General features: G+C 42.9%; 1 long non-coding RNA gene across 1 annotated transcript in view; it reads left to right on the forward strand.

The window, feature by feature from the left end:
- LOC136636201 (uncharacterized) overlaps positions 1–11,351 on the forward strand; it is a 46,952-nt gene extending 35,601 nt beyond the window's left edge. The window contains exons 2-3 of the long non-coding RNA XR_010793506.1: positions 5,459–5,647; positions 10,632–11,351. This is a non-coding gene — a long non-coding RNA (uncharacterized lncRNA). The remainder of the gene's footprint in view (positions 1–5,458; positions 5,648–10,631) is intronic.
- Positions 11,352–14,034: the final 2,683 nt, after the last annotated feature.

Here is a 14,034-nt window from a genome sequence, read left to right on the forward strand (position 1 = left end):
TTTGATAAATCATCTAAAAATACTACTCAGCACACTACTCTTCCGTGGACAGAATTTGAAACTAATTCTAGTCTGTACGTAAAAAAGGGAGTGTATGTAATAAAACAAAGCATGGACTGAAAAGCATGAATGTGAAGAAGCATTCTAAGGAAATGCCAGGTTGTTGAATTACCTGATGGACTTCTTTTGCAATAGAAGACTCCTAAGATTTTGAACCCTTCTTACCATCTTAGATAATGTCAATATTTATTAGCCAACTAGAATGCAGGAGCACACGTAGTATGATAAGTATCATTGTGAAAAGCTATTTACTCAGACTGTGGAACTAACACATTAACAGCACTATCCTGAGCTGGACCAGAGCATGCAGCTGCACTGATGTGGCCTTCGCTGCATGCTATGTTCTGGCCAGGGAACAGACGGCAATGGAAAACTAAGTAAAAAATATTTTTACTTACCTGCTTTGTCCCTGGTGAGCCTACTTGGATCCGTGTGATCCTGCTTGGATCTGCTGAGCCTGGGCCAGGGGCATAGAATATCAGTGCCACTGCTGCCACCAGTATCTGCCCACAGCCTGTCCTTGTGCCAACTCCAGCCTTTGTGCCAGCTCCCTCCACTTCCACAAAGCACTTTGGAAGCTTTTGTGGTACCCAGTACCATCAGGACACACATTCTGCTAGATTCCTTTCAATAGGATTAGGTTGTTAACGACATTGAACATTGTATTAGTGGTATCTTTTGCTGTATACATATTGTGTTTTTATGTACATATCATCTTTAGATTTTATATTTAAACTCCTACCTTTATCAATGTCATAATTATTTAAATACCCTAAATACCTAATTACAGTTAGAACAAAGGGTTTATTTACATATTACTGGGCACCACATGGAGGCCACTTTGAATCACTCCATGTGGTGGTTGTTAACGTTCCAAATCTGTGGCTGACCAAACTGGCTTGGCAATTCAGTACACTGCTGACCGAAAAAGCAAGAGGGAGGAAGGGATTTTCTGCAACAAAAAAGAATTGCCCCATCTGCTTGGAATGGATTTCTATGTGATGATAGCAATTCAGAGTTGTTAACATGTGGCAATTTTAACATGTAAAGTGGTCTTTAAGGCAGAGCAGCACACAATTATTACTGTTCCAGGCTGAGAAACATAATTCCAGATAAATGAAGGAAAGTGTTGTTTTTTTAAAATCATAATCTAATTTTTGGAAGGATATAGACATGGCTTGCTGATGATAACATGGCACTGGCAGAGCAGAAGGCTTGAGGAGAAGTGAAAACACTGAGGTGTGCAAAAGAGAGGAATGAATCTGGGTCACACTGAGCAAGAAAGAATGTTCCCAGTATTGTCATAGCCTGAGTGTGTACATCTGAATCCTGCCCGACTGGGTAGCAATGGAGAGGAGATTCTAGAGCTTTTTGGTCTTTCCAGTCAGCATATAGAAAGAAAGATAAGTCAGGAAACTGAAAATATATTCTGTTTTCAGTTCAAAAATGAAGATTTTGTGGGCGGTTGTTTTTTTTAGAGGGGGGAATAAAAACTAGAAATCTGTAATAATCATCTGGCTGTTTGAAGGAAAATGACACTAACTGTACTTTTTTTTTAATTTTCAGTCATGGAAAATTTCTGTTGTTGCTGGAATCATTAATGTGTCTTTTCGCCATGAATTCTTTTCTTTTCTTTTGACAGCCCTGCAAAAACTTAAAACTTTCCATGGAAATGAGAGCATGACATGACCCAATAAATAGGGAGGCTGTTCACTTCCAGAATGCTGGATAACTTCAAAAGGCAATTTCTGGGCATTGATAACACAAGAGTTATCTCTGAGACATCTTTAGAAAGTGCCACCATTTTGCTCAGGTCACAGTAAATCAAGATGACTTTGTTTTTATGACATCCCTGCCAGCTTAAATAATGGTATTCATACAGCAGAGAAATGGCACCTTTACATGCATTTGTAAATTTTAGTACAGACAGGCTGGGAGCAAAATAACCTTCTTCCACATGCCAAGGCTTGTTTTGTTCTCCTACAGCAGCTGCTTTCCTCATGCAAGAAGAACCTCATACAAGGAACTTTCCAGCATCTAAATATGGAAACATGTTTGCATACAAGCATGAAATACCTATATACCACTTTAAAGGCTTCAAAAGGGTGTCATTTCAGGGATTTTTCAGGAGACATGGAAGAGCAAAATGACCCCTGACCATGTTGTGTTCCTCCTTGTAGCTGCTGGGTGGCAGCCTCTATTTTTCCCCAGAATGTCCCTGTGAGCAGCGCTATGTGATGATGTAGTGCCATCAGAGAGGCATTATGGAGTAAATAAAACACACACACACTGCTTCAACATTTGGCTGAAATTACACAAGTTGGGTAGAATTTTTGGCTCTGTTCTACCTATTTGCTTTTTTATATTTATCCTTGAATGGTGTCTATAGTCCCAAAGATGGTGTTATATGTATTTAAAGACAAGATCCTAACCAACTTTCCAGCACTGACGTAAGGGCAATGCAGTTCTTAGGTAAGGCAACAAAAATTCACCGACCTTGAGGAAGCCTCCATGACTGCCCCCCAACTGCAGGATGCAACACATGCCACAATGGCACAGCTATGTCAGTGTGAGAAAGTTGGTTAGGATTTGGGCCTAAGATGCCTAATGGAATCTTCAATTAGTAGTCGGTTATGTTATGTTGAATCTGCTGCTCCACCATTTCTATCAGTTTTACATATTGTTTTTTACTCAATAAAATACTCGATAGAAGTTTTGAACCCAGGCCAACCTAATCATAAGGTAACCTCAAGCAGCCTCCTGAGGCAGTAGATTGACAGTGGGTATTTTTCTCTGCCACCCAAAGCTATCTTCACTGCTCTTTCTCCCAGGGCCACGGAGGGCATGGGGCTGCTGGAGATAATTCCCCAGTGTCCCTATAAATAAATGGAGCCCCAAGCAGGATTGCCATCCAGCCTTCAACAGTGTCTGGTAGTGGACTTAGGATCATATCCTGTCCAAATTCCCAGCACTGATGTAGCTGTGCCAGTGGAGCATGCACTGCATCCTGCTGTGGGGTGACAGTCATGAAGGTGCCCTCAAGGTAAGGGAACATTTCTTTGCTTCCCTTGGGACTTCACTGAGGCTGCATCAGTGCTGGAAAGTTGGATAGGATTCAGCTCTTACCCTTTGGAAACTGAGCATGAAGAACCTGTGTGGCCCTCAAATGCCCTGAAGCATGTCCTGGTTGCCTCAACAACTGGGATGCTTCATCCCAGAATGGAGAGGATAGAGGGGGGCCAGGCATCCAAGCACCTCATTAAAGATCTTCCCCAGGGTTGAACTAACCTCTCTGTAGCCCTGCTTCCTCCTCATACTACTTGACTTTGAAAAGGAAGGAGTGGAAGGAATGGAGTGGAAGAGAAAGTGTGGAGAAGAGGAGCAGGGTGAGCTAGAGTGTCCCTTACACATCTCTGTTGTACTAGGCTACCACTTCTCTTTCCCCCACACTTTTTCCATTCCATTCCCCCTTTCCTTTCTGAATCCAGAGAGCAAGAGAAGGATCAGTGGAGGTGTTGGCTAGAGCACCATCAGGTAAGATGGGGCAACATATGGCATGCCACCTCAGGTGCCAGGAGGTTTTGGGCCCTCCCTGTTTATAACAGTGCCATTGATGTGGGGCTGAGAGACAGATGCTATCTCAGATTTCTTGAAGCTGTGAAGCGGCGCCATTTGGCATAACAGTCAGGTGAGGTAGAATCCTTTGGCAGCTGCTGTAGTTGTTCAAGCCTCATTCCAGGAGGGCAGGGTGCAAGATGACCTCAGGTCTGCAGTCATTTGGCCTTTGTTTTAAGAAGTCCCCCTTGGATATAAACTCCCTAGACAGATTTTGTCTGTTCTCCAACCATCTCTGTTGCAGAAGACTGTTATGCAAAACACTGCTGCCTAGCAACTTCAAGAAATCCTAGATATAATCTATCTTCAAGAAGACCCATGCCCATATGACTGTTGGCCTGGGTATATTGCTGAGACTGTCTTTGTGTCAGTGATTTCTACTGACCTTCTCCAAAATGCTATGCCAGTCTACATATATAAACATATATACACATATCTGGACCAATGATACTTCCTACTGCCCCCCATTTAAAAGGCTCCTTCCTCACAGATGTGTGACTTTTTGAAAAAGGTAATTTGGTTAAGTTTTACAGTTCTGTCACTTCTGTAGCTTTAAAATCCTTATGCCCATTTTGATATCTGCCATGCTTCTGACACTTTTACACATGAGCTACTCTTATGCAAATGAGCATGACAGGTTTCATGGGCACAATATTTTAACTTTTACATTCCAAGCCATCTTCAGTCTCCTATTTTCTCTTTTTTTACCAACTATATGTGCAACCCTTTCATGCAAAAACACTTTTAGTTATGGGAGTGTTCATGGTATTTTAAACCTTTGTAATCAGATTATCTTTATGTTTGTGATAAAGAACCATTTATGCAGAATGCAAAACATATAATGCAACGTGACCATGAGCGCAATGTGCACATGCATAAATACTAAGGGATTTTGGCTGACAATAAGCAACTGAAAGTATTGAATGAAATTTTAGCACAAGGAAAACCAGTCAAAATCTTCAATGTTCTGTGGAATTCTACTGACAGGCAGCCCAATCCTGAATGCCTTGGCACCCAGGGCTGCAATGGTGCAAAATGGCGACTGCTGCATCCTGTGGGCACTACCTCCAGAATCTCCTTGGGGTAAGGGAGCATTTACTCCCTTACCCCGGGTAACTCTGCACCACCGCCAATGGGTCATCTCAGCTCTGTGGCTGTGCAGAGCTGAGGAGACCCATGTCAGGTCAACCAGCTTTGCAGGAAGATTAGGGTGTGACAGCAAAAGCTGCCGCCATCTCCTCTGCCCTCCCTGGCATGATCCTCCCCTCTCTCCACCCTCTCTTTGCCCCATTCCGCCCACTCCCTGCCTACTACCTGGCCCCAAGAAATCTTACCAATGGCCAGTGCTGGAGGAGTGCCAGCCAGTGGTCCACGCGGTGCTAAGGTTCAGCACCTACTGGCACTGGCCCAGCTCCAGCACTTCCCCCTCTCCCAGTTCCGTAAGTGTGTCTTACGGCGTGTTTAGGACAATTAGAGCTGGTGGTATATGCATATCGCTGGCACTGTGGGCTTCACGACTGGGCTCTGAATCTGTAAAATGAAATTCCAAACCGAAAGAAACTTCCAGAATAATGTTTCCATGAACAAAAGCATGAATGCAAGTTCTCTCCAGATGTGGAAGGAGCATTTACTTGTGCAAAGTCTTTATACAATTAGAAGGACCCCTTTGCATGAGCAGAGCACTCCTACCTCTGTAAGAAGCTTGCACTCACTGACTGTGCTTCATTCACAGAAGGTGCAACCTCGAATTTTATTGTGGGTTTCCTCTCTTCCATGGTTCTAGGGGATCTGAAGGATGCATGATAGTACTCCAGCTGTCATCACCAACTGATGCCTTTTGTTCTAAGAACTGAATGCTCTCCTTCATGAACTGCCGCGTAAGAATTCTTATGGTAAAGATGCCAGAATGAACAAAGAAAGAGTCAGACTCCAGGCAGAGAATGAAGTTAGAAAAACATGTTTTCTTTGTAAGGTAAGGAGATTTTATAGAACCATTAGAAGAAAATAAACATTTGACACCCATAAGGTGTTTTTACACAAATGGCAATTATATTAACATAAACATCTATCTGAGCTGTAAAAGCAAAATACGCCTTGCATTCTCATAGGAAAGCAAAGAATTTTATGTACTATAGCTGACCTGTAAAATATAGGAGAAACAAAAAAGATATGTAGTCCGTTCCAGTTTGAGTACAATGAGACTGCAGTCATGCACTCGAAAGGCCCATTTCAACACTGGAATCCTACATGGAGACCACTGAAAGTGATAATCCATGGTGACAATCTACACTGAGAGCATTCTGTTTAAATGCCCCTTTTGGCCTTGTTGGCATCTCTACATCTGTGCCAAAAGGATGTGTAATGGCAGTTAGTATGGAGATGTTTCATGCCTATGGACCAGCTCACATGGGAAGACATATTTCAGCATGATGTACGTTTCATGGAGTGCACCCCACAGAAGAAGTGCTTTCCCACAAACCGGGGACAGTGTATCATTCCTATAATGAATATTTATACTATTTTTCAGAAGCAAAGAAAGGTAATTGTAGCAAAAGGAATAAGAAACTTGTTCCCCGTCCTAAAAGTGTTCATAATCTGAGAAGGACAACACAAGAGAGCAGTTCCAGGTTGCTAGAAGCCCTGGAGCAGAGCATTGCGCTGGTCCCCCTGAGCTCTCCCACCCACCCAATGGTGCATTGGACACTACTACTTCTGTCAACAGTACCAAGAATTCATGGCTTGATCTGGCCGGATGGACTCTTTAGGGGGGGTGGGCCTCTGGCCAGTGCCCAACTTGCTGACCTCGGATGCCACTCCTGCAATGGAGACACCAGCAAAAAGCTACCAAAAGATATATTATTATGCAGGGATGAACAGGGGAAGTTGCTTTCTTCCTGATCAGTATAAGACAACCACCAATTTAAAAGGTATCTTATTACCCAATTAGTGGGGCCAACACCACAAAGCAAATTAAGAACAGAGCTCCCCATGGCTGCTGTTTATGATCCCCCTCCCTCCCTCACACTAAAGGCATAAACCCTTTGCTTCTGAAAAGAGTGGCTTTTTGATGTTCTGAAGTCATTGCTATAATTATTATGAAGTACAGCGCACACACGACTTTTATCACAGAATCTTGAATTTCTCTAAGAATGGGCCTTTGAAGCATGCTGTAATTCTTTTCCTATGTGACTGTCATCTCCTTGCTCCCTGCTGAGATCTAAAATGGCTCTCCTGAATGGCTGATGTCCACTGTTCTTTGCTTTCCATAGTTAACAAACAGATTTTAATGACTGTCGTCCAAAAGAGTCTTTGCCTTCTTTTTATACAGGCGCACCAAAAGGGCGTTATCAGATGTGAAATGATAGAGCCAAAATGCCTAGTCTACAATGAGCTGAGCTGACAAAAGTTTACAGAGTCTGCAGCTCTGCTCCAGACTTGTCCAGTGCAGCTGAAGGGAATCATATTCCTCCTCCAGGGGTGTCAACTGGAAAACAGGAAGATTAGTGGACTACAGGCTGTTTGCAGCTGGAGACCAGAAATGGAAAGGAAAAGAATATCTGGAAGGCTGATCTTGAAAGACACCTAGCCTCCTCACACTTTATATGGCAGCATGGGTCCAAAGTGCTGGTGGCAATAAATACTTGATGCCTGAAGGCACAGCTGGCCTGTCCATGAAGTGAACAATGCCATTAGCATTGGTGACAGATGGGGTAACAAACAGATGTCTGCGGCCTCCCTCCAGTCCACCACCAATAGAGCCAGCCTCCATATCTGTCCCTTCCTCTGCGTGGGCTCTTTAAATTAAGCAGGAAATGCAGAGTGCACTAGGATCACTCCCAGCATGCTCCACATTTCCTGCTTTGTTTAAAGTGTCTACACAAAGGAAGGGGCAGATAAGGACTGTGCAAGTTTTGAGGAACAGAGCAGAGGGTGGAAGTATTGGGCTGCCTCAGGTAGCCCAATAACTTCAGCTGGCCCTTCCTGAAGGCCAGACATGAAGCCTTTAGGGACAGATGTCTGACTTTCACACTTTTCACTCTAGGAAATACTAGTAGAATATGGATGCACCCAGTGTGCTGCCTACACTAAGGGCCACTTCTGATACTTTATTACTGTGTTGTGGGAGTCTCTGAAGCATGTGTGCCCATACCCTGCCATTTTGGAAGTCCCAAATCTCATGAGAGAAGGTTGCAACACAGCTTACATGATGCTAAATTTACACTGGCAAAATCCCTTTAAAAAGATGAGTACAGATTACTGCTGGAAAGAACAAGGGCTTCTTTGCATGGTGATTTTGAATTGCTACAAGTGCAAACTTGAAATTATTTGTTGCCATGGAACAGCCTGCAGTCACAGAGCAAGACCTGACTCATGACTGCAGAAATGTTTCCAGACCATACAGTCTTGATGGCTTGACTCTTGCACATTCTTAAGCTAACATCATTAGAAACATTAAAAGGTCATTTTTGTTCTTGTGGCAGACTGTGTGAACCACTGGTTCTGGTAAGGATCCAGTCCATTTCATTTTTGTTCATGGCAAGCATCGTTGTGCAGGAGAACAATGAAAAATGGTGCCCAGGGATGTGGCTTGGAACCAAAGAGCAAATTGTTGATTTAAAATAAAATTTCAGCACTTCATAAAACACATATAAAAGGAACAGAGAAACCTAATGTTTTGAAAGAGATGGGCGAGCCTCTTATAGTTTGGTTCAGATAAGCACTCAGAGGCTTGGAAGGTAAGGCATCATTCTTGGAGCTGATCTATTAGGCTGGAAGCCTCAGGAAAACAGACTGCCTGGCCAGGATTCTATGGCTGTTTTGTTTCCACTCCCAAAAGAAATCTAAAGCTGTAACTCGTAACCTGCTTAATTCAGCACAGCCCCCACTTAAATCAATGCAACAGGTTCAGAGTAACAAGTTTAAGGACTGCATCCTAAAATGGAAAAAAAAATTACAAAGTTGACAAAATCTAAAGTTCAGTGTTTTCATGTAGATCAGGGGTCTGCAACATTTTTGGGAAAAGGAGCTGAACATTTGGTGATGACGACATTCAGTCACTGTCAAGCTCTCAGAAGCAGGTGTACGGAGCCTGGCTTTGGAGGCAAAGCCTCCTACCCAGTTTGCCTTGCACAGGTCACCTGCCCAAGCTTGCAGAGTTCCTATGCACTAAATCCCATTTGCCAGTAGGGGACCAGGCCAGCTGAAAGAGGCAGGTAAACTTTTACTTATCTCCTTCACTGCTGCCTGGGCCCTATGGGCCTACTCAGATCTACACCAGCTATTTTACTGGCATAGGGCCAAGGCAGTGTGTTCGTCCCAGAAAGAGATCTGCTGGCGAGATCTGCCTCCATCCCTGCCCCAATCCGTCACCACTGCCAACATACCTCAATTTGTGGCTGCTCTATGGGGTGCCACTGACAGTGAGTGAACTCCCAGCCTTTGCAACCAGCAGCTGCATTCCACAGACATCAGAGAAATGGCTGCAATGGTAGACTCCAGACCCAGCATATCCCATGGATAAGGTTGGGCCCTAAGAGTGGCAATAAAATAAAATAAAAATAACTACTTTCTCCCATTCTCTCAGCACATATCTAATTTTGATCAACAGTTTTGCTCAGAAGTAAAATAGTATAAAAGTGCTGGGAGCACAGGACGTGGTGTCTCCGTGGAATGTTTTCCATTAGTGCTTGGATTTCCAAATGGTTTGTTGAGATCAATTGGAAGCCCTATGAGCTATCTAGCTACCAATGAAATGATTCAACTACCAGTTATCTAACTACCCTTGATAGAGAGTGGATGACAGTTCAGCTCATGTGACAAAAAACTATCCACTTCATTGTCTCCAACCATCATGACTGCTGGGGCCCAAACTTAAATCAAGCTTTGGGTGGGGGGATTCCGGTGCTGTGACATTTTCTAACTGGTGCATTGGCAAACTTATTGTATGCATGCTATTAATTTGTTGAGCTTGTTTAGTTCAGGATTTTTCTGCTTTTAATATGGACATAGTCTAGTGGACCAAAAAACAAACAAAAGCCTCACTGATGAGTATCCCTAGATTAAAGGAAAATTAGGGTTCTCAAAATGACAGTAGCATGATATGCTTCTTCTTGGCAATGAACAGACTGTCTGAAATGTAGACCATTTCCCCTGTGGCTGGAAGTATAACCCTTCTAGTTCACAGACTCCAATGAGGTATCCCTTTAGGAGGGTTGCAAAGTGGCTGGAAACCTGGGAGCAATGCATCTGCTTTTTAGCAGGCATTTTAATGATTTTTCAGCCAACCAACCCATCCAGTAAAGTCTAGGTTTTCATAATACGTTTTCTATGAAGCATTTTCCTTTGAGCATATTAAAAGCAGGCACAGTTTAAAGGGTAGTTTAACGAACCTATCCTGCTGCTTCTATTTCAATGGTCATTTTATGGTGGTAGTTCTGTTTAGGCTCTTAAAAGCGTCGGAAAGTTTTAAAGGTGGTCTATTAATTCTTCATGGCTTTATTTGGCTTCTTAAAAATGTGGCCTAGTAAATTTTTTATCAACTTTTTTGCATTCACTTAATTTACTGGCCAGTTTAGAAAACTCACAGTAGTAAGCATTTTTGACCAATTTATTTCAGGACCACATGGGATGGATAATGGCATTAACATGTCTGAGGCTAACTTCAGGGAGGCAAAGCTGTGTAGGGGCTGCGTGTCTTGAAAAAAATTGTCCAGAAAGAAACCGTGCTCTCTTCCACCGCTATCCCCCCCCAACCCAATAATCAAAAACATCTTGCTTTCCATGGGTATTAAAAGGGCTTACAATTAAGGCACCCTTTTCATAATCAACCTCAATTCAACAAATGCCCCATGACTCTGCTAGTATTAAACTTGATTTTCTTTCAGACACACGTTCCCCTTTGGGATCTAATTTAGCTGAACACTTTTTTTATAGCAGTTCTTTTTTTCCCCAAATAGGTGGATTCAGGGAAGAAAATGTGCAAAAAAAAGGAAATAAAAACAAAAATTGGGAAAAAAAACCAGAAGGTCATCTAATCCAGCCTTGAAATCCAAGATTGAATTCATCAATACCTTCATTATCCATAACATTTGAATCCTATTGTTCTCCAAGGAGCTCAGGATAATATACTTCAGTTTATCCTATTTTATTTTATTATTTTTATCACAACAGCCTTTTGAAGTAAATTAGATGGAAAAAGTGACTAGCCCAAAGATCACTCAGATTTAACAGCCCAGTCCTAATTTTCCAGCACCAATGCAACCATGTGCTAATGGGGTGCACGTTGCAACCTGTGGTGGGAGGGTAGTCACAGAGGCCTCCTCGAGGTATGGGAAAATTTGTTGCATTGCAGCTGCATTGTCTCTGGAAAGCTGGGCTATAAATTGTGTAGACTTGACAGCATGCATTTTCAGTCTTTATACAATTTTACTGACACTGCTCCTCAGCTGCACACAGTCATGTGGACAGTGACTGCCCAATGCCAAGCCAATATAGCTTTCCCTATAGAGAAGCAAGTATACTATCCCATTTGTCCTACTACCCAAATACATGTTCCTGACCAGGCAGAGGTACTGATAATGGACAGGAGAGCTGGAACAGGAATGTGGGTTCACCCTGTTCTTGATGGGTTTGCATTTGGGGAGCTCCTGAACCCAGCTCTGCTCTGAGGGAGATAGGTGGCAGCCATAGTGCGTTCCCCATCTTCAGTAAATTTACAAACCACCTTTCTTTAAAAAATAAATAAATAATATTTAAAAAAATTAAAACACCTGCATTATTGCAATGTTCTACATGTCCTTGAAAAGTATTCAGAAATTGGAAGTTGTTCAGAATGGCGTAGCCAGATTGCTGATAGGAGCCATGCAAAGGGAACATATCACTTCCATCATTCAGGAACTATACTGTCACTCAAGGTGCTAGTCAAGGTGCTGTGTAATTTGGGTCCTCCATACTTTAAGAAATTCCTTCTGCTGTATGATTCTGTCTGACTGCATCTTGAGGGGAGGCTCCCGTTCATCTGCCATAAAGGAAGCCTTTATTAATGGGCACATGGTACAGAGCCCATTGGTTGTGGAATTTCATGCCTCAGAGAGGTCTTCTCTCTTTGCTTTTGCTTGGAACTATCCAGTGAAAGGCCAGATAGAAATGAATGAACAAATGAATGAATGAAAATAGATGAAAATGGAGGTTGGAAAATAAGAAGTGAAGGTGGTATGCTATCTAAGGCCCAAATCCTAACCAACTTTCCAACTCTGACATAGATGTGCCAATGGGGCATGTGCTGCATCCTGCAGTTGAGTGGCAATTACAGAGGCCTCCTCAAAGTAAGGGAATGTTTGTTCCCTTACCTCAGAGCTGCATTGCCTTTACCTCAGTGCTGGAAAGTTGGTTAGGATTACACCCTAAGAGATCTGAGGAAAAACTAAAGTGCTATCATTCTAGTTTTTTCCTAGATCTCTGGTTTATAATTCCACACACATCTAATGAGTGTTTGAAATTACAGCGTGAATGGGAAATGAATGGTGATAGACCATTGTCTAATCACAGTCATTCATCTTCCCTATTTTAGCAGATTTCTTATATGCATGATTGTCAACATTCCATGGTGATTTATGACTGTCTTCATATTTTGGGTGCTCACAGTACCATACATACCACCTTGGAGTTCATTTCATGGATCTGATAAAAATAGGCCCTTGGCTATGAAAGGTCAGGCCACAATAAATCATGGACACAGAATGCTTTGTCTTTGAAACAGTGTGTTTTGAGTAGCATTTTGAACAGTACAAAACAGTGTGTTTTGGACCAGAAATAAGATGGCTTTGTGAACATAGCGCTTTTAGTGCATTTGTAGAAAATCTTTCATAAGTTATAATCAAGTGGAGAAGACAAAATTAGGTTAGAAAAAGACAGCTCTACAAATGTTCCAATCTAAACATGTCATACATTTTCTCAATTAGGATTTTAATAACTCTTTGCATTTGCACCCTTTTTCATGGGCTAATGTTTTCTTACCAGCTGTTCACTGATATGCTCCATCGATTGCACAATTAGTTATCGGTTTCCAAGTTTCCTTGATCTGTGTCTCAATTTGGCATTCACTGGCACGGGATGAAATAGTCACTTAGAACAGCAGACTGGGTGGGGTGGAGGGCAATTGCCTATATCTCTTCACCTGCCCACCACCTCCACTAGGCCTGTGTCACATAGCGACTTCATGACATCACCACTGTCCCAATCCTTTTCTTGTTCATTCTCATTCCCACAAGGAAAGGAGAGTGAGGGAGAAGAGATCTGAAGCAGCAGCAGCAGCCTACCTTCTCCTCCAGTGCTGTTTCTGCTGTGGAGGATGGCAATCACCACACCAAGAATGGAGGAGGAAGTAAGAAATAGGTGAGGTCCTATTCCCGATTGAGTGACCAAGACCATGCATTCCTGGGCAACCAAGTCCCAGTCAAATGTGTCCCAGGACTGGACATTTGCATCCCTTCTTTTTGCATCCCAGACATTTGTGTCCCAATATATGTATATTTATATTAGATGTGCTTTTTCGTTTTTAAAACACAGAGATAGGATAAGCTTTACGAAATTCAGGATATGTAACATGGGGTTTGTTGCTCAGGTATAGTGGGATGCAAATAACTCTCTCTCTCTCTCTCTCTCTCTCTCACACACACACACACACACACACACACACACACACAGGGGGGGGGACCAGATGCAAAATGTCCAGGGACATCAATGACCAGGATGCATTTGACCAGGGTACAGTTGTCCAGGGTGCTAATACCCCAATACTGCCTGATTGCTTCCCTTCCGGAAGAGTGAATCGGAACAGGTTTACAGCAGTGCTGTTTACCCCCTCCCTCCACTCATTCTCTCCCTCACACACACACACCTGATTGCTGTTGCTGCCACCTCCTCCTGAACCCATATGCTTTGGCTTCTTCAGAACAGGCTGGGCAGAAGGACTCTGGAGTGGAAGAGAGAGAGAGAGATTCTTCTGCTCCCAAGCTCTTCCCAATCATCTGTTTGGAAGAAGGGGTGGCGTGCAGAAGAAGATGGCAATAATGGTGAGGGCTGCAGGCACGCAAAGGTTTGTCAGCTGTGAAATCCCAGCAATTGCTTCTTTTCATCAAGCAGGGAGAAATAGTCCTTCAAAGGAGTAAGACTGGAGCTGGGGGGTTCTATAAAAGACGACCATTTCTGTAAGATGAGGTGGTAATCACAGAGCAGACCAACTGCCTGCTCTCTCGAAAGCAACAGAGGAAAGAGGAATTGTGTAGTGGAAAATTTTAAGAGCAATTTTCCATTGCATACAGCACATTTCAGTATTTCAGAAATATAAACCACCTGTAG

The sequence above is a fragment of the Tiliqua scincoides genome, chromosome 1 (genome assembly GCF_035046505.1).
Source record: "Tiliqua scincoides isolate rTilSci1 chromosome 1, rTilSci1.hap2, whole genome shotgun sequence".
NCBI lineage: Eukaryota > Metazoa > Chordata > Lepidosauria > Squamata > Scincidae > Tiliqua > Tiliqua scincoides.